Genomic DNA, 19,655 nt, shown 5'->3' with positions numbered 1-19,655 from the left:
CGCCATTGACCTTAACCCCCTGGACTGCGCCCTCGTCTAAATCCATCAGGCTCGCCAGCCCCGGTCTTGGACCGCTGAATAATTTACAGTCCCGAGGAGCAGCGAGCAGCGGGTCATCGGAGTTCATGGGTTAATAACAGGTTTGGTTTTCGATGTCAGCAGCTCTCTTGATAACGTATGAAAGAATCCTATTCTGTTGATTAGATTTTGAAATGGATCAATTTTTAATCAGCCAAACACCTGACTCACTCAATAAGAGTAGCATTGTGGAGACAGGATGGAGGCCGGCTTTATTTACAAGAGTGTTTGTTTTTGGGGGGCCATAAGCAAATTCCTACCCTGATCCCTCCTCCTGGAAGAAATTGACCAGATTATCTCCCACCTCAAATGGCAGTGTTTGATTCACTTCTGATTAGTTGGGAAATCCATGGATCTGTTTAAGAGATAAGAACAGCAGCTAAAGGTTTGATTTAGTCATCCATGGTTATTGATGGAAAAAGCATTTATTTGCCAATGGAGAAATTTTGCTTAATGTAACAGCACGGAAGAAGGGAGGAGACAAAGGGAGTCCCGGCGATAGCCAGGGGGTGGCAAAGGCATTTTACCACCAGGGGGGGCTGGGATTTCCAGCCCTGTCCTCTGAGATTTTCAAAACTATGGTGTGGAAGTGGGCCAGTGAGCAGATTGAATGCATGGAAGGTTCATTATGGAGGGTGTTGCTTCTGGTCATTTTATTTATTCATTCAACAAACGGTTGAGCCCACACTGTGTGCCAGGCACTGCGTTGGGCATCAGGGATGAAGCTGTTATTGACAGAGACAAGATTCCTGCCCACATAGAGTATACATTCTGGTCCGGGGGAGGCAAGCAGTGAAGGAAAAACAAGGCGTATAATTATAAAGCATGCAAAGCTTTATGAGGAAGCTCTGAGGAAAAATAACAAGATCATTTCATTTCAGTGGTGGCCAAGGAAGATCTGAGTAAAGAGAAATGGGAAGAGAGCACCAGGTAGGAGGGGAGCAGCAAGGGTTAAGGCCTGGAGGCTGGCGTGCTAGAGGAGCCAGGTAAGGCCAGGTGGCAGATGAGTGGGTGACAAGAGGGAGAGAGATGGAAGAGGAGTCTGGGCAGGTAAACAGGGGCTGGCTTAGGTGGGAGGAGGACTGGGTTTATCTGCAGTGACATGGGGAGCCCTGGAACGGTCTGAGCAAAGGAGTGGCTTGTTCAAGTTTTGCATTAGAAAAGGTCACTCTGAGGAGAGTGGGCTGTAGGAAATGGGAGACTTGTGCTGAAGGGTCTACTGTACCACCCAGTGAGTGGTGATAAGGGTGTGGACCAGGGACACAGGGTAGAGTGGGGAGAAGGGGACAGATTCAGCAATTCTGGTCTGTGGCCAGGTGGCTAAGGAAGAGGATGTGGTGCTTGGGCCAGCTGGGGCCCTGGCCTGGCCTCATGAGGGCTGTAGTCCCAAGCCGGCAGTGGCCTGGTCTCAGGGGAGTGGAGGGATTCATTGTGGCAGAACCCTGCTTGTCTTTGGACTGGTCTTCCAGACTTTTCCTGAGACTGCAACAGCTAGAAGCAGGGTGGTACGGAGGTTGGGGACTTGGGCTGTGAAGTCAGATAGATATGGGGGCTTCCAGTCTCAGCACTGCCTTTTGCAAGCTGGTGACCTCAGACAAATTGCTTTTTTCACATAAAAGCAAGTGAGAATAATTGTTGGTATAGAACTTTCTAGAAGAACTCATAAGAAACTGCCAACAGTGGTTGGTTTCCCCTGCCAGGAGGACATGGGCTGGGTGGGAGGTTGACTTTCTCCTCTGTACCCTTTTGTAGCCTCTGAATTTATGCCACAGGCATGTGTTACCTGGTCAGAATTGTCCATACCGCTTGTGATGTGCTGTGACATTCACCAGGATGGACTTGCAGTGGCATTTGGAGCAAGCACTGGTATTACCACCTCTGTTTTTTTTTTTTTTTTTTTTTGCGGTATGTGGGCCTCTCACTGTTGTGGCCTCTCCCGTTGCAGAGCACAGGCTCCGGACGCACAGGCTCAGCGGCCATGGCTCACGGGCCTAGCCGCTCCGCGGCATGTGGGATCTTCCCGTACTGGGGCACGAACCCATGTCCCCTGCATCGGCAGGCAGACTCTCAACCATTGCGCCATCAGGGAAGCCCACCACCTCTGTTTTATAGATGAGGCTCAGAGAGGGCCTGTCACTTGCCTACGATCACATAGCTGTGCCTGGTGGCTCCAGCCCCTTCTCAGGCCCCAACCCCTCTCTTTCCAGCTCAGCTCATCTTACCTGTTGCTGTTAGTTGAGGTTGTGGACTTGCTGGGTCTTTGAGAAGTTGGATTTTCCCAGCACAAGTAGCAGTCTCTCATTCCCCAGTGATCTGCTCCAGGAACCATTGATTGGGCAGCTTTATTTATTAGCTTAACCGTTGCACATCCCTCAGCGACACTGTTCTTGTGCCTGCATTGTTGGGGAGGCAGAAGGGCCTGCATGCACACCTGTGTGTGTGCACAGGCCTGGGAGTGTCCACTTGGATTCAGGACTGTGTGGGAGGAAGCCCGCCTCAGTTCCCAGCTCTCCTTGGTGACAGGCACGCTCTCACAAGCATCTTAATTTAGGTGTGGCACAAGTAATTGCTCACTGAGGGATCTCAATGGAAAAAGAACTATCTGATTGAGTGTCAGAAGTCCTTGATGCTAGTTCTGGTGCATGCACTTGCTTGCTGTGTGACCTTGAGTTAAGTCTGTTTTCTGGGCCTCTGTTCTGCATCTGTAAAATGGGAATAATGGTGATCTCTGGCCTTCTCCTTGTTGCTTTTCTCTCTTTGCTTACATGTCGGCATAGCTTGCTCCTTCACTTTTGTCTTTACTCAAAAGTTGCCTTCTCAGGGAAGCGTTCTCTGGCCACCCTAACTAAAATTTCACAACACACACACCTTATTCTTCTTTTCCACGCTATATGTTTTTTTTCTTCCTTAGCACCTAATGTGATTGATCATATTATAACTTTTAACCGTTTACTTGTTTACTGATTTTTCCCATTAAAATAGCTGCCCCAGCAGGGCAGAGATTCTTGTCTGTTCTGCTTGCTGCTGTCTTCCTAGCACCTAAAATGGAGCTTGACACATAGTAGGTGCTCATCAAATATCTGTTGAAGGAATGAATGAAATAAATCAATGTAAGGCACTCAGAACAGTGCCTGGTACATGGTAAGCACTCAGCAAACTACTGGTAAGTTTTTCTGAGCTTTAGTTTCCTCACCTTTATTTATTTTTTAAAATTTATTTATTTTTGGCTGCATTGAGTCCTTCATTGCTGCACGTGGGCCTTCTCTATTTGCGGCGAGCAGGGGCTACTCTTTGTTGCAGCGCGCGGGCTTCTCATCGCGGTGGCTTTTCTTGTTGTAGAGCGCGGTCTCTAGGCACGTGGGCTTCAGTAGTTGTGGCATGTGGGCTCAGTAGTTGTGGCATGTGGGCTCAGTAGTTGTTGCTCGCAGGCGCTAGAGCACAGGCTCAGTAGTTGTGGCGCATGGGCTTAGTTGCTCCGTGGCATGTGGGATCTTCCCCGATCAGGGCTCGAACCTGTGTCACCTGCATTGGCAGGCGGATTCTTAATCACTGCCCCACCAGTGAAGCCCTTCCTCACCTTTAAAATGGAAATACTGTTGATAGTAGCTATCATAGAGTTGCTGTGAAGATTCAGTACTGTGGATGTTGAGTTCTTGGTACATCTCCCAACACAGAAATTCTTCAAAAAATAGGAGCTATTTTAGTTATAAGTACAAAATGAATAATAAAGGCCCCCTGGTTATGGCAGCATTTTTGAGAAATGGAGTTAGTGTCAGGGACCCAGGGACCAGCTGTAGCCACCCTGTCACCAGTCCTGATTAGCTACTGCAGCTGTGGGGCACGATCCTCTGGTTTGCCTTTGACTACCGTCTACCCAGAGTGTCTAGCCAAGGTTTGCAAATACCCGCTGGATTCCAGCTTCCTCAAGGGGTGTCTCAAATCGTTCCAAGAAAAGTTCATTTGATTTTGTTTTCATTTTTTTTTAAAGTATGGGAAGTGTTTTTAAGAAGAGAGAGACCAATTGATATTTTTTGTCCCAGGGAAGCATCCTCAGCACATTGTTATGTGGATAAAAACTGGAGCTGAGCAGCACATAGTGTGTAATTTTGGTAAATCAGACAAACAGAGCCTCCCCGGACAGGTGAATGAGATTTGTTCATTGGCCTAGACCTGGGTCTCGACCTTCATCCCTAGAGTCTGGGAGGAACCCCATCCAAGATTCTTAATTGCAAGCAACAGAAAGCGACTCAGCCTCCCACCAAGACTCATGTAAGGAGGGGCTTCTCCACCCACAAGAAGGAGATTCTGATGCTAGCTTGCCAAAAGAGCAGATGTTCACGGCAGCTGGAAGGGAGTGGTATGGGATGGGATAGAGATCCCCAAATGAAAATGAGGGACGGTTGCTAGATGCAGCGGGAATTCATGTTGGGGTGGAGTTCGGTCGCTGTGTAGCCTGAGGCAGATGCAAAAACATCTGGGACTTTTCAGTGTCCTCTGACAAGCTTTCACCTGCTGGTGGTGTATCTTTGTCCCCTGGGGGCTTATGTCCAAAACCTTAAGACCACTTTCCTGAGAGTGGGGCAGGCCAGAAGTTCTGGGTAACTTTCGGGAACAGCACTCAGTCTCAGGAGGTGGTGTAGACATATTCCAGCTCCCTCACCTCTGAGTGGAAGAGTTCCTACATCTCTTTTGCATTTTCTTTGGGTGGTCGAGATTATAGGTGACTTTTGTGTTTGGCTTTCTTAAGGAGGTTTTTAGGTTTTCAGCCTTGAGAATGTTTTATCTTGTCATTTGAAATCAACTGCAAAAGAGCAGGACTGGGACTTCCCTGGTGGTCCAGTGGTAAAGAATCCGCCTTCCAATGCAGGGGACATGGGTTCAATCCCTGGTCGGGGAACTAAGATCCCACATGCAGCTAAGCCCGCGTCCACAACTAGAGAGAAGCCCAGCGCCGCAACGAAAGATCCCACCTGCCACAACTAAGACCCGATGCAGCCAAAATAAATTAAAAAAAAAAAAGAGCAGGACTGCCCCCAGGCAGGTTGGGGGGTGTCTGTGCAGGGACGGCAGGTAGCTTGGTAGCATCTTTGTCTCTGCTCACATTGTGGATGGAGCATTTCAGGCTTCTGCATCGAGCTGAGATGAAGGGAAAAGAGAGAAAGTGGAAATCACAGTACATTATAGGGCGAAACTAAAGGGATTGGAATCAGTCCAAATAAAAGGCTGATGACCTGAACTGGTTGCATTTGGGACATTTCTGGATTTGAAACTTCAGTGGGCAGAGGTGTTTGAGCACCTCCTATATACCAGGCACTGTGTTGGGTACTTAGGCGGGGAGAAATGAGTGAGACCAGGTTTCCCAAAGAGTCTTAGAGAACCCACAAAAAGTAGTGACTGGAATGGACAGGGGGAGCAGGTGGCCCAGGGGAAATTGAAGCCCAGGGCATGGGGACAGAGGAGAGACAGAGGTTTGATCATCCAAGGATCCTGGGAACATTTAATACATGCCTGAAAGCTGGAAGACTTGACAGGCTGACAGATGGAGGAGAGTACAACGTGGGCAAGGGCCCCGGGGTTGGATGACTAGGGTCAAGCCTGGGAAGCACTGTGCAGGCCAGCTTGGTTTGTGTGTGAAAGAGAGATGTGGGAATTAGGTTGGGAGAATGCAGGATCCTGAATGTCATGAAGGGACCTTGCTGGATAGCTTGGTAGGCCATAGGGAGCTATAGAAGGTGTTTGAGCACCTTGAGAGTGAGATATTTGGAGCTGTGCTTAAAAGATCCTTTTATCACAATGTTTCTCAACCTCCACACTATGGACATTTTGGGCCACTTGGTTGTGGGAGGATGTCCTATGCATTGTAGGATGTTAAGCAGCATCCCTGGCCTCTACCCACTGAATTTCCAGCTGCCTCCACCCTAAGTGTGACAATCAATAATGTCTCCAGATATTGCCAAATGTCCCCTGGGGGACACAGTCACCCCTAGCTGAGAACCATTGTGTCAGACTGGGTGGGAGCAGGGAGCAGCCAACATGCAGGTGAGTAGTGATGCAGCCCGGAAGTAGGGCAGGAATGAGGAAGGAGGGTGCAGGTGCGAGAGGCCTTTGAGAACAAGGACCAGGAGGCCAGGGGTGAGAAGGTCAAGGAGCCCGTGGAGAGAGATGTTGGAGCCTGGACTTTCAGGGGCCAGAGTCCAAGGCCCAGGGCCTGACAGGTCCATGGGACTGGGAGCAGATGGGAAAGGAAGCAGAACCCTTTGGGGTGAAGGGCGCTGGGGGACCCCAGGGTCATTGCATCTTGTGGTATCTCCAGGGCTTGACACAAAGTGGGTCCTTGGTAACGGGGAGATGTTGTTGAATGAATGAATGAGTTAATGAATGAGCCAAGTAGGAGGCATTTTTTTAAAAAGAGACTGAGGTTCAAGTGGGAGCTAAGAGACCATTTTCTGTGCCATTTAATGAGCACCTACTGTGTACACACAGGTGGACCCTGGACACCTATAATACCTCTGATCTCATGGAAATTATAGCATAGAGGAGGAGGGGGTGCTGAACAAGAAAATAGGCAGATAATATATGATTACAGATGGTTCTCAGTGCCAAGAAAGGGAATTCGTGTGTAGGGAGCCAAGTTTGGGAGGAGAGGTCCAGCAACCAGTCAAGGGCTGCTGTTGACAGCGCAGTCCACGTTTGGTCCAGAGAACATGCTTATTCAAGGTGACTTTTGTAGGGGCAGGGTGACAGGCCACCCCTTGGCACAGAAGAACAGCGAGAGCAGACCAGACAACAGGGCAATTTCCTTGAATACTGGGGTAGGGATAATCAGGGAAGGCTTCTTTGAGGAGGTGACATTTGAGCCAAGAATGGAAGATTGAGTAGACCTTTGCAAGGGGAAGTGCAAGGGAACAGCAAAGGCATGGTGGCTGTGCTTGATAGAGATCAGCGTTTATGGAGCAGATGGAGCCTTGACTCATTTCCTTAAACCTTACAAGTATGTAAAATTTCCCTCCTGGCCTTCAATAGTGAGGACGTAATTGGTGGGGTGGGGTGGGGTGGGGTGGTTGGTGGCTTCTGGGGTAGTGGGCATTCTCACAACCCTGAGACTTAAAGGTTTTCTGCTCTCTTTTCTCTCCTATTCCTGCCAATTCCGTTTCCAGGGGAGCAGGATGGGTGGACCCACAGATGCCCAGACCCCCCCATACCTTAGCAGTTTGGCAAACTGTGGATATATTGAGTGTGAGTTTTAGTTTCTTCAGTGCAATCACTGGATACAACAAACTTAACTTTTTTCTTCTTTTTGTTTTTTTAAGGCCAATTAAAAACTTTTTTTTTTTCCAGATCAGGCCACCGGCTATTACGGAAATAGTAAACAGGAGTCAGTGCCAGGGCATAAGTGGTCGGTTTTAATTAGAACATTAAAGTATTTTAACGCTTACAGTTTATATTTTTGCGAACTTGATTATATAGCATTTTAAATACCTGTGAACGTTTTAAGGACTCTCGGCAATGAATTATTTGCAGTTTCACAGGAAACTTTCTATTTTAAAAGCAAAACGGTATATAAGAGTGGCTCCGAAGGCTTGGCAGCAGTGACTGCACTGTGTAATGAGGAACCACGTGGCGGGTGGGTTGGCAGATGGCCTGCTGGGCCCGCCGTCACCCAAGCTCCCCGGTGACCCCGTTTTGGAGAGGCTCCTGCTGTGTGCCAAGGATTTAGGGAGGCCTCAGGGTCCAGCTAGGGCCCCCACGCCCCACCCGCCCCCAAGTCCTGAGGATTCTTTTTCTGGAATGCGGCTGACAGATGTCTCTTGGTCTCTTCCACTCTCTGCCACTGAAGCATCTTCAGGGGGCTCCCAGCTGCAGCTTTCACCTGCTCTGCGCTTCTCCCCACCCAGCATCCAAAGGGGTCATCTTAAAACACAAATCAGTCTTATTGCCAGTGGCTCAGAAGCTTCCCAGGGGAAAGTCAATGTCCACATCAGAGTCACTAGACCATGGGCAGTCAGACCTAGCCCCATCTTTTCCTCATGCCACCACAGCGCAGACACACAGGCCGTATCATCTTTCTATCTCTTAATGTTTATTGAGCATCTGCTATGTGCCAAGCATTGTTCTAGACACTAGTGATTCCCAGCCTTCATGGAGCTGCCCTGCTAGTCAGGGGAGACAGGTGATAGAGAAACAAATGAATACCAGGTGAGAGGAGGGGAGGAAAAGTAAAACCGGGCAGAGGATGGGGATGGTGGGGGGTGCTGTTTTTAATGGGGGGAGTTAAGACAGGTTTCTCTCAAGAGGTGACATTTAAAGGCCTGAATGAAATGAGGGAGCAAGCCAGTGGTGTGCTGGAGTTGGTTTGCACAGGCTCACGAGAAGCCAGTTGCACCCATCTCTTCCCAGATCCTTGTTTAGTGATATCTGGTTGGTAGCTTGAAATCAGCCAGGGTGGGAGTGTTTACACCACAGAAATTGGCAAATGCCACAAATTCGAGCTTTCTTCCCAGAGATCTGGTTGTTATGCATTTACCAGCACACATCTGGAGTGGGTCGTGCAGAAAGCCGTGGGAGGGGGTTCTGGGCATTCCCTGAAGGGGAAATGTGTTTAGGAAGGCTTGAGGAACATCACGGAAGACAGTATGGATGGGACTGAGTGAGTGAGAAGGGGAGCATGAAAGGAGATAAAGCTAGAGACTTCCCTAAATGCTTCTAGTTTCCGAACTCCTCTAAGCTTGTTTGTGCCCCAGGACCTGTGCACATGCCATTCCTTCTGCCCAGGATGCTCTTCCCCTGGCTGGTTCCTTCAGCTCCTGTCTCCCCACAGAGAGGCCTTCTCTGACCATTTTTGCTAAAACACGTTTTCCTCCTTTATTCTTCTGTCAGCACCCTTGGGTTGTCTTCCCAGCATTTATCTCAATTTGCAATTGTGTATTGGGTTTTTTATTGTGTTGGGGTCTGTCTACCCCATTGAACTGTAAGGTCTGAGAAGTCTTCTTGCTTCCTGCCGTCTTCCCACCTTCCAGCAAGGACCTGCACAAAACAGATGCTCAGTGCCTTTTTGTCAAATGAGTGAATGTGGATAGAAAGCCTTTCTGTGCCAAGCATTGGTTTGGGAGATGTCCTAACCGCATGAGATCAGAAATCAAAGAACAGAAGCAGCTGACAGAGAAGCCAGAGGTTCCTACCTTGTGTCCAGCCTTATTCCAGCAGCATAATTCCTGGGTTCCTTCTACTTAATCCAGAAGCAACACAGCGCCATGTTGGGACCTCTCTGAGAATGGGCACAGTTATCGTCCCCTAGCTGCCAATCCCCTGTTGGTGAGTAAGAACAAGCTTTCTGCAGCTGCTGAAGACACTGGTGACATTGGAGGTTAAATATTCCTATTATGTCTTTGCTGGCATTTTTATTGTCACAAGAGCAGTGGATGTCAGGAGTTCAGGACTTGAGATGAAGTTTATTTCATGATGGAGAAAATGCTGAACGCACTGGTGTTTGGAATCGAGTGGCCAAAGGTGCACTGAGGACAGAAACATTTTGATCACAGGGAAGAGGTTCAGCTGACCCGATTATTTCTTTTTATAATGTTGAGAGCTTAGAACATATTGATTGAGGTGATCAGCATTTAGGTCTTTCATAGTTAATGAGGAACTGTCCAGTTTGTATTGGAAACTGTCACTGCCTGGGGCCTTTAATGAGGTGTGTGGTTCCTGGGAGAGGAAAACAGTTAACATCACAGAAGTGGGTGCGGAACCAAGAGAGGAAGAGCACTCCTTTTTTAGGTCATCAAATCACCTTCCTCTGTCCTTGAGGGTCCATCTCCTGTCTCTGCCCTTCTCAGCTGTATTCCCTTTGGCAAGTTGCTTAGCCTCTCGTAACCTCGGTTTCCTCTTCTGTAAAATGGGCTAGTAGTGCTGTTATCTCCAGGAGTAGTTTATGGTTTATGAGGATTAAAAGTGATGATGCATGTGCAGTAAATTCTCAGAAAATGTTGCTTACTGTTATTCAGGCGTGTCAGGTGATGGTGTTGGTGCCTCCTAAGGCCTATGAAATGGGAACATCATAGGTTCATTCCAGTATGACAAGGAGCTTCCTAAAGAAAACACCCTGAATGAAGAGTTGCCACAGAGTGTTCTGGCCCCTTGATTTGTCGCTTCATCTTGAGGCAGTGCAGGTTTCACCAGAAGATAATGTTTTTTCCTTGAGAAAATGCACTCAAGTGCTTAGCACTTGACCTAGCTCATGGGAGCATCTGCTGATTTTATCATGAATCAGAGAACTGTATCCATTTCTGTGTGTATTGTTGTAGAGTGGACTTTGCTGTAAGCTGTCTGCACAATTATTCAGTTTTGTATTACCTCAGAGGGCAGGGGCCTTTGTCAGCCTCGTTTGCTGCTCTGTCCTCAGCACCGAGAACAGCTCCTGCACATAGTAGGTGCTCAGTAAATCTTGGTTGAATGAATGAAATTATATGAATGTAGGGGTTTAAGAATGAAAGACCAAAAAAAAAAAGAATGAAAGACCATATCCCAGAGAAATGATAACTGAAGTTCACACAAAAACTTGCATGTGAATGTTCACAGAAGCGTTATTCATAAGACCCCCAAAGTAGAAGCAACCCAGATGTTCTTTAGCTGGTCAGTGGTTGAACAAACTATGGTGTATCCATACCATGGAACACTACTCAGCAGTAAAAAGGAATGAACTATATCAATACACTAACAACTTGGATGCATCTTGGAGGAATTATGCTGAGTAAAAAAAGCCAGTCTCAAAAAAGATGACATACTAGATGATTCCATTTATATAGCATTCTTGAGAAGACAGAGATGGAGAACAGATTAGGAATGGGAACAGGAAGGGAAGTAGGTGTGGTTATAAAAGGACAGTGTGAGGACCCTTATGGTGATGGAAATGTTCTGTATGTTGACTATGTCAGTGTCAGTATCTTGGTTGTGATTTTTTACTACAACTTTGTAAGTTATTACCAAGGGGAAAAGTAGCTGAAAAGTATGGGAGATCTCTCTGTATTCTTTGTTATAATTGCATTGAATCTACAATTATCTCACAATAAGAAGTTCAATGTAAAAAAATGAGGGACTGAAAGCACTTGATTAATTATGAGAGATACAGTGGGCTGAACCCCTACTCTGGTACAGTAACTCAAGTTTTCACAGCAGCTTCGTGAAGTAGATGGATGTGACGTCACCATTTTACAGGGAAGGAAACGGGCTCAGAGAGGTTAAGGGACTTGTTTGAAGACTCACAGCTGGCAGGTGGTAGAGGTGGGACACAAACCTGAGAGTGTCTGGCCCCAAACCCTGAGTTCTTTCCTCTAGACATGCATCTCTGAGTTTCTGCGGGTTGAATGCTGGGCAGAGCCAGGAAGCTCACTTCCCTCATGCACAGTCACATGATGTCTGACCACTTAGTTGGGCCCTGTGGATGACCTCTTAAGTGACTGACAGCTCTGTAGGGGAGAGGTGGCTGAGAGTAAACCTAGGCTTCCCACCTGGCTGCTCCTAAGTGACCTGCTGACCTCAGGAGTCATGACCCCCTCCCCACCCCACTCCTTTGCCTTATGCGAGGATGTTGCAGTATTGGTGTTATATTATACCTGCTTTACGAGTGGGAAAACTGAGGCACAGCATGGAAAAGGAACTGGCGTTGTTCCAGGTGGAGGTGTAGTCCTTCCCACCTCTAGCATCCTGTGGTGGTGATTATAGTTCCTTTGATTTGTCTTGCACAGCTGCTGTTTTCAAGGGTGTCTTCTGCCCCGTGATGTGGTGGTCAAGGGCACAGATTCTGCAGCAAGGTCCGGCAACGCTGAAGTGGAGTGCTTGCCTTGCACATCACCAGACTGTGAGCTGGGGCAAGTGATTTCTCTTTTCCAAGCCTCACTTTCCTCATCTGAGAAATGGGGATAATAATGAGGACTAAATAAGAAAACATAACACACTGTAGGAAACAAAAACCACTGGCAGTATCTGAGGTCTAATTGGGAACTCTGATCTATCTGCCTTGAGCTTCAGAGCTCTGAGCAGAGTATGCCGAAAGGAGCAAAGCCCCCTTCCTGAATTATATGCCCTGACATGACTCCCTGGGGCATGTGATCTCCTGGACCTGAGTTCTGCTTAGCTGTTGGTTTCCTGAGCAGGATGGCACATGCTATATTAGAGGACATCCAGGGGGCCCGGGAGGCTTTCTGCAGGAGGCAGCACCTAAGCTGAGAGCTGAAAGATGACTGGGCTTTTGCCAGGTGAGTGGGAAGCAGAGGATGGAAGGACATTTCAGGGAGAGGGAACAACAGGTACAAAGTCTCAGAGGTTAGAGTGTGCAGGTGCTTTTGGGGAACTGTAACCAGAATGGTAATACTTTAACATTAAACAGGCATAAAGCAGAACCCAGTCACTCTGGCCCTCAGTATCTTTTTCTGTTAAGACAGCCCAGAGTAGGCTAGAAGGATCCCAGGGGTACTCATAGGTGGGTAAGGAATTTGGACTGCATCTTGAGGATGATGGGGAGCCATGGAGGGTTTTGAGCAGAGGAGTGGTGCAGATAGACTTATATTTGAGAAAAGTGGTTCTGGCAGCTGTGTGGAGTGGAGTGGGGCAGAGGCGAGCCTCCAAGTGGAGGGTACTGCAGCATCTTGGTGAGCGATCACTGGGGACTGGAGCAGAGTTGTGGGAGTGGACTTGGATAGAAGTGGATAGATTCAGGACATAGGTGAATGTCTGATGGGAAAGTGACAGAGCTTGGCAAGGGGCCAGATAAGGGGGCATTTTGGGTGAGCTGGATTTCTGACTTGGGGTCTGGGCTGGGCCACTTGGGGGAGGCCCCTTTACCTCTCTGTTCCACGGTCTCCTCTGTAACATAGGGGTGATTTCCCCCTTCCCCATCTCTTGGCATCCTTGGCTTCAGTGAGTGTCAAATGAAAAGATCCCTGAGCCAGCGCCTTACAGGGAACAGCAAAACCCCCGAACCCCCACCCCCACCCAGAGCTTGTGAGTATTCCCAGGGGGACAAGGCCCCTGGTGTTCAAGGTAGAACTCTCTTATTTAGTCCAGTGGTGTTTCAGAGGTGCCACAGTCTAATCTGCTTAACACAGATACCGACTACTGGTTTTCTTTCCTTTTCCTTGTAAAGACTAGTTTGGGGCTCTCTTCCCTTCTCTCTCTTATCTCAGGGGAGGTGCTGAGAAACAGTGCCATCACCAAACTGAAGGTTCCAAAACAAGCATCAGCATTTATGGAGCCTCTACTGTGTGCCAAGGCCTCTCTGTATGTTACTGCCTTCTTTGTCTTCTGGGTTAGGGGCACGGGTGATGGAGTCCAACAAACTGGGGTCTATGTCCGGCTGTGCCATGTCCTGGCTAATTGGAGCCACTTGCAGCCTCAATTTGCACACCAGTGTAAGGGGTCACTCTTTTAGACTCACCTGGGAAGGTTGCCAAAAGAGTCAGTGAGTCCACTCCAGCCAGGGGCAGGGCGACTGGGTACAGTGCTGGAACAGAGAATGGCCTCAGTAAGAGGCAGCTGGCAATAAATAATTCTGGGAGGTTGGCCTCGGTGTTACTGTTCAGGGAGGGAAGTGATATTTACAGCACGAAAGCTGCCAAGGTAAATTTCCTGACTCAGCCATGCCCTTTCCACGAAGGTCTGGAGGAGACACAGCTGGGGTCATTGCTGGCCAAGGTCAAGTGTAACCGGATGGCCTGTACTCCCTGTGCAGCCCCTCTAGTACAGGGAGAAACTCCATGGGGCCATTGAGGGGTACAGGATTGGGCCACCTCATCTTGGTAGCCCAACTGACAGGGCCCATTTTGATTTTTTACCCCAGCCAGCCTGGAACTTTCCCAAAGCCCAGACAATTGTCACCCATGGTTTTATGCACTTTTCATAGAATAGCATTATATTAGTTTCCTAGGGCTACCATGACAAATTACCACCAGCTGGGTGGCTTAAAACAAGAGATTTGTTGTCTCACGGTTCTGGAGGCCAGAAGTTCGAAATCAGGGTGTCAGCAGGGCCACGCTCCCTCTGAAGGCTCTAAGGGAGGATCCTTCCTTATCCCTTTCAGCTTTTGGTGGTGGCCGGCAGTCCTTGGTGTTCCTTGGCTTGCAGTTGTGTCACTCCGATCTCAGCCTCCATTGTCACATGGCTGTCCTTTCTCTGTGTGTCCTCTCCTCTTCTTATAAGGACAATAGTCATTGAATTTGGGGTTCACCCTAATCCAGTATGACCTCATCTTTCGAATTACATCTGCAAAGACCCTTTTTCCCAATCAGGTCATAATCGGAGGTTCTGGCCGTAGTCGGGACATGAATTTGTGTGTGGGCGTGGGGAACGCTCTTCAGCTCAGTACAGACGTTTTCAGAAAATGCTGCAAGCACGTGTCCTTCTCACTGTGAGCTTTGTTAGGAGTTCTTTGGGGAAGTGGGAAGGGGGTGTGGGGATGACTCCCTCAACCGTGGGCAGGAAAAAGGGCTCCAAGTGTTAGTCTTAAATGCTGCCAGAAAAAACTGAGACTTGGGGTCTTTACTGCTTTTGGGAGGAGGAGCAGAGGCTGAGCTAAGGTCTGTGGTTGTTCGAGTTTCCTTGGTTTTTGAAAACTTGCTTTTCCCTGAGCCTCAGTTTTCCTCTCTGTAAACTGGGGATAATAACAGCACCTTCCCTTCGAGGTGGTTGTGAAGCCATCACATAAGGATTTTAATGCTAGAGACTCGTGAGTCCAGGGTCTCATTGTTTGGACAGAGAATCTGGGACTGAGAGGACAGCCATGACTTGAAGTTACAAGCTTAGAATCAGGACTGGATGTGGTGCTCCAAGAACAGTGCTCTCTCCTCTCAAATCCAGCCTGGGTTCCTGCCAGCGATTGGATAGGAGGGTCTGAGCCCTTTATCGTAAAACTAATGAATGTGTATTTAGAAGCTAATCTTCACAGTGATCCTGTGCATTGGGGACTGCTGCCGTCCCCGTTTTACAGATAAGGAAACTGAGGCTCCTGGAGGTTTAAGTTACCTGCCCAAGGCCACTCAGCTGTAGGTGGTGGAGCTGAGATTTGAATGCAGGTATGTCCAAGTCCACTTCTCTGGTTCCGTCTCCCTTCCTTAGGCTCCTCCATGCCTCAGTTTCCCCATCTGTAAAATGGCATCTCCTCCGGGTTCCTGACTCCAGCAGAATTGTGCTGAGTACGAGGCCCAGAGCGTTACATAACCCTGGTTTGCTCAGGAGAGTGTCTCAGCTTCCCTGTCTCCTGTCCCACACACCACAGCCACTTGAGATTTTCACACAGACGGGAACTGTTTGTGGGGTGGTGAGCAAGTGAGAGTGTGTGTGTGTGTGTGTGTGTGTGTGTGTTTGCAACAAATATTTTATAATAGACAAGCCTTGTCTGCCACTTCTAAAAGTAGTGGGGGGAAAAAAAACCCACTTTGACAAAGTAAAAATAACCCAAAGCCTGAGTCACTGAAGTCACTGAACTCAGCCAGAAGTGGCTGCTCTGAGCTTGGATACTTCTGCTTGCCCAGAGGCAGTGGGTCAAGGGCCAGAGGTTTGGGGGATGGACACCTGGGCTTTTAGGGGGAAAGTGCCAATGGTTAGTTTGTGGGTGTAATGCCTGTCCATCTATGGTTTTGTTTTTTTTTTTCCTGCAGGAGGAAATGTCTCCTTAAAATGCTCCTTATTCTCTCTCTTAAAAGTGACTTGACAGTTGGTAATTTTGCCCTAGTGACGGACACCTTAGAACTTTTATTTCTCGGAGGCCAAACATTGATGTTGTGTGAAATGGGAGCTTGGCGGAGCCTTTGTGCGGATCTTGAGCTTCCTGAAAAGTTTATTTACTGTGACTGTGATCTGCAGAGCGAATTGATGTTTGTCTGTAGTCATTTGCACCAGCAAGGAGGGGAAAATGCATGACTGCACTTTCCTTGGAAGACTTGCAAGGCTGTTTAAATAAGTAGCTAATAGCAAACTTTCAATAGCAGACAGGCAGCTTGATGGACATGGTACAGTGTATTATTAACCATAAGCAGGCTTAATCTTTCCCCCATGTTTTAGGGGAAACCTTATAACCTTCTGGCCAAGGAATTCATGAGAACCAGGTATTTGAAGCTGAGCAAAATTATCCTGGCTGTTCCAGTGGCAGAATCGATAATTCCAAGAGACACGTGAAAGAGGCGAAGCAGAGTCTCTGTCTGGGTCCCACGTGAGCTGCCCCAGCCTCCTCCTTGTGGCTGGGAGGTCAGGAGAAGGGGGGCCGGAGCTGGCGGGAGGAGGTGAGGGTCATACCAGGAACCTGGCTTTTCCACCAGGAAAGTAACTTTTGCTGTTGCCTCCTGCTTGGAGGGTCTGTGAGGACAGGGAACAGGGATATGTGTCTTCCTGCTGGGCCCTCGTTACAGTGCCTGACCCTTTGGTGGCACCCACCATTTTAAGCGATAGAAAGGATTTATGTGATTGTCCAGCGAATGTCTGTCTTGCCCCTCAGAACCAGAAGTTTTTGCAGCCTGGAAAGCATCATGTTTAACCAGGAGGGCTCTCTTGATCTCTGAGAGAAAGTAGACTCCCTTTGTTATAAAGTCTCCCCTCAGTTCCCTACCTGACGCTTGCTGCCCTTGGGAGTGAGGGAACCTTCAGTGTCTGTCTTTCCCCCATTAGCTGGTCACCTGCAAGGGTGCGGGGACTCATCATGTTCCCTGTAGTCTCCCCAGCCACTCTCTGGAGTCTCGTAAAGGCTCAGCAACTGTTTGTTGAATGACTGGCATGGATTTTGCTGGGAAGGAAACAGCTGTGGCTAAGAGCATGAAGGTCAGGTAACCTTGGGATTAAATTCTGGTCTGTTAACTGCTGTCTTCAGGCAAGTGGCTTGCCTTCTCTGGGTCTTTGTTTCCTAGTCTGGAAAATAGGATAATGGAGGAAGTGCCTTCACCATCTTAAATGTTTCCTCGTTCGTAAAATAAGTGGAATGCTACCTTCCTGAAGGGCCGTACTGAGGAGTAAATGAGAGAATGCTAGTGGAGGACCCAGCATAAGGTCCAGCATAAAGCTGGTGTTCAGTAAGTTAGAGCTGTTACTATTAATAATGTTTGATTGATATTACTATTATTATTATTGCTCTCCATGACCCCAGGGAACTCACAACCTCTGTTTTGTCTGCTTTGAACACTATTGCCCCCTTTCAAGATCTTGGAGCCATAATAGGGGGCACACTACTCCAGACCTGTGCAGAGTCAGGAAATGCTGGTCTAAAGCGCTTGACACTGAAACTGGGCTGGAGGGAACCCCCACACACAAATCGTGGCGGCTCTGGTGGGTCTGTTCTGTGCTGGAGCCATGAGCTGCCCCCAGGGTGCCGGACCTGAGCTCCCACCCCACCCTTTCCTCCAGCAAGGGTGCAGGGGCCGGGAAGTTTCACAACCCCCAAAGCCAAATAGAGCTAGCAGTGAATCAGGGGCAGGAGACAGTTTGAGGGGCTCAACCACACCTAATAAGAGTGTCTCATGGATGAGTGACAGCCCCTGAATTATCCGTGCCACTGAGCCTCACCTCACAATGTGGAGAACCAAGAGCTGCCTGACACTCAGAGCTTTATCATCACCAGAGCCAGAGCCTGGTTTACATTCCCGCAGCTGCCCAGAAGGTCCAAAGTGGAACCTCTCTGGGTATGGGGAGGTGGGACCATGGTCTCAAGTTCCCCAGCTGCCTGGGCCAAGGCTCTTTGTCCTCCCTGGGCTGCTCTCTTCCCCTCTGGCCTTTCTTCCTACTCTTCAGAAGCCAGTTGGGTTTGCCCAAAATATCACCATAATGACCCTTATGCATGGAGCAGAGTGGGAGGCCAGACCCCATGTTGGGTACTCCCTGTGTGGGATCTCAGGAGCTTTTATTACTTACATTTTTGAGATGAGGAAACTGAGGCTCAGAGAGATAAAGTCAGTTGCCTGAGGCCACACAGCCTTCCTCTCACCTGTCCCTCTTCCCAGTTTAGTTGTGTCTCCAGCCTCCTCTTTCCCTTCAGAAAGCAGGGGCAGCTCAGCCATTGGGCAGGCGTGTGAGTGGAACTGGAATTGTCCAAGAGACCCAGCCAGACGAGGGTAGATGTTGGCCTCAAGATAAAGTGTTAAGCCCTAAAAGTAGGGTCTTGCCAACCCATGTGGCAGAGCCCAGCACCCCTAGGGACCCTGTGCTGGGGGTCTTTCCTGTCCCTTCCTCAGGGTCCCACCTGTCTTTAAAAGAACACATAGCCTACCTCATGGTAACCCTTTCCCGACTGCTGACAGGAGCCCAAGGAAGGTGATGTGGGAGCCTCAGACCTGTGTGAGTCCCCTGAGGCCCACAAGGTAGCCTTGGAATGAAGACCCACATTGTTCTGGGTAGATCATGTACTCAGGTACTCAGGTGCCTCTCTTGGGGTGGTGAGCCCTGTCATCTCCCCCACTTCCTGTGTCATTTCTGGTAGGAGGGCCTTCCTTCCTCTGCTCACATGCTAACCCTCAAGCGTTCCACCTTCAGACTGGAGCATGGGGAGTTGCAGAGGAAGCTGAGGCTTCCTCTGGATCTTTCCTTTTGGCTTGATTTATTAGAAACAAAGTAATACGAGAGCTTAGAGCAAGGCACCAGGCCACAGAGGGAGCTTGAAAAATATATTCATCACAGCAGTAATCACTAATACATATTAATGTGTCTACTCTGGGCTAGATATGGGTAGCCTCTAGATAAATAAAATGGGACTCCTGCTCTCAAGAGGGTCACCAGGGAGAGAAGACCACCCATGACAGCACAAGATGGAGGTTTCTTCGGCACTGGGTACTTGCTGTGCAGGGGCTTAGAGTCAGGAGCTGGGAAGGAGCCTCAAAGAAACTCTTTGCCGCAAGTCTGGAAAGATGTGTTTCCCACGCAGGGAATTAGGGTTGCCATTCTTTTACACCAGGGAACAGCATCAGACACAGGGAACAGCATGGGCACTGGCACAGACACTGGGGACTGGTGACTCATTCAGTTGGAGATCAAGGTCAGCTTGGAGCTGGTGGTGGATGTCAGATCAGGCAGGACCTCCTGGGCCACCATGTAGAGATTGGACTTTTCCTGGAGGCTCAGGGTGAGGATTTAGGGATTTAATTCTAAGAGCTGCAGGAAGCCATGGAGAGGTTTGAGCCTGGAGTGGCAGTGACGGAAGCCAGTTACCTTTTGCAAGGAGCCCTCAGGCCACCCTGGAGAGGAGGGATTGTGAGGGGGTAAGATCAGAGTCAGGGAGACCAGGAGGAGCTACTGCAGTCATCCAGGCCTGTGTCGCGGGGAGGGGGCCTGGGCCGGGCCGTGGCATTGGGACTACCCAGTAGAGGACCGATGCAGGAAGATCCAAGAGGCCCCAGAGGGAGGGCTCTGAGGCTGCTGTGAGCCATCTGCTGACATTTCTCTTTTTCATCCCACATTTTTATGCTCGGGGCCTGTGGAGCCTTGATTGCTAACATAGCAATGTGGAAACATTTGGGTACAGCCCCCTCCAGCCCCAGGGCAGAGCAGATAAGAGCTGCGAGCCAGCCAGAGCCAGTGTCACATCATCTCTCTAGCAATGACTTACTTAGGTC

General features: G+C 48.9%; 1 protein-coding gene across 3 annotated transcripts in view; it reads left to right on the top strand.

Moving 5' to 3' along the window:
* CUX2 (cut like homeobox 2) overlaps positions 1 to 19,655 on the top strand; it is a 261,309-nt gene that overhangs the window by 37,543 nt on the left and 204,111 nt on the right. The gene's annotated exons all lie outside the window — the stretch shown is intronic.

Source organism: Phocoena sinus, chromosome 14, assembly GCF_008692025.1.
Source record: "Phocoena sinus isolate mPhoSin1 chromosome 14, mPhoSin1.pri, whole genome shotgun sequence".
NCBI lineage: Eukaryota > Metazoa > Chordata > Mammalia > Artiodactyla > Phocoenidae > Phocoena > Phocoena sinus.
The sequence above is the reverse complement of the archived record's forward strand: the minus strand, read 5'-3'. Positions and strand labels throughout refer to the sequence as shown.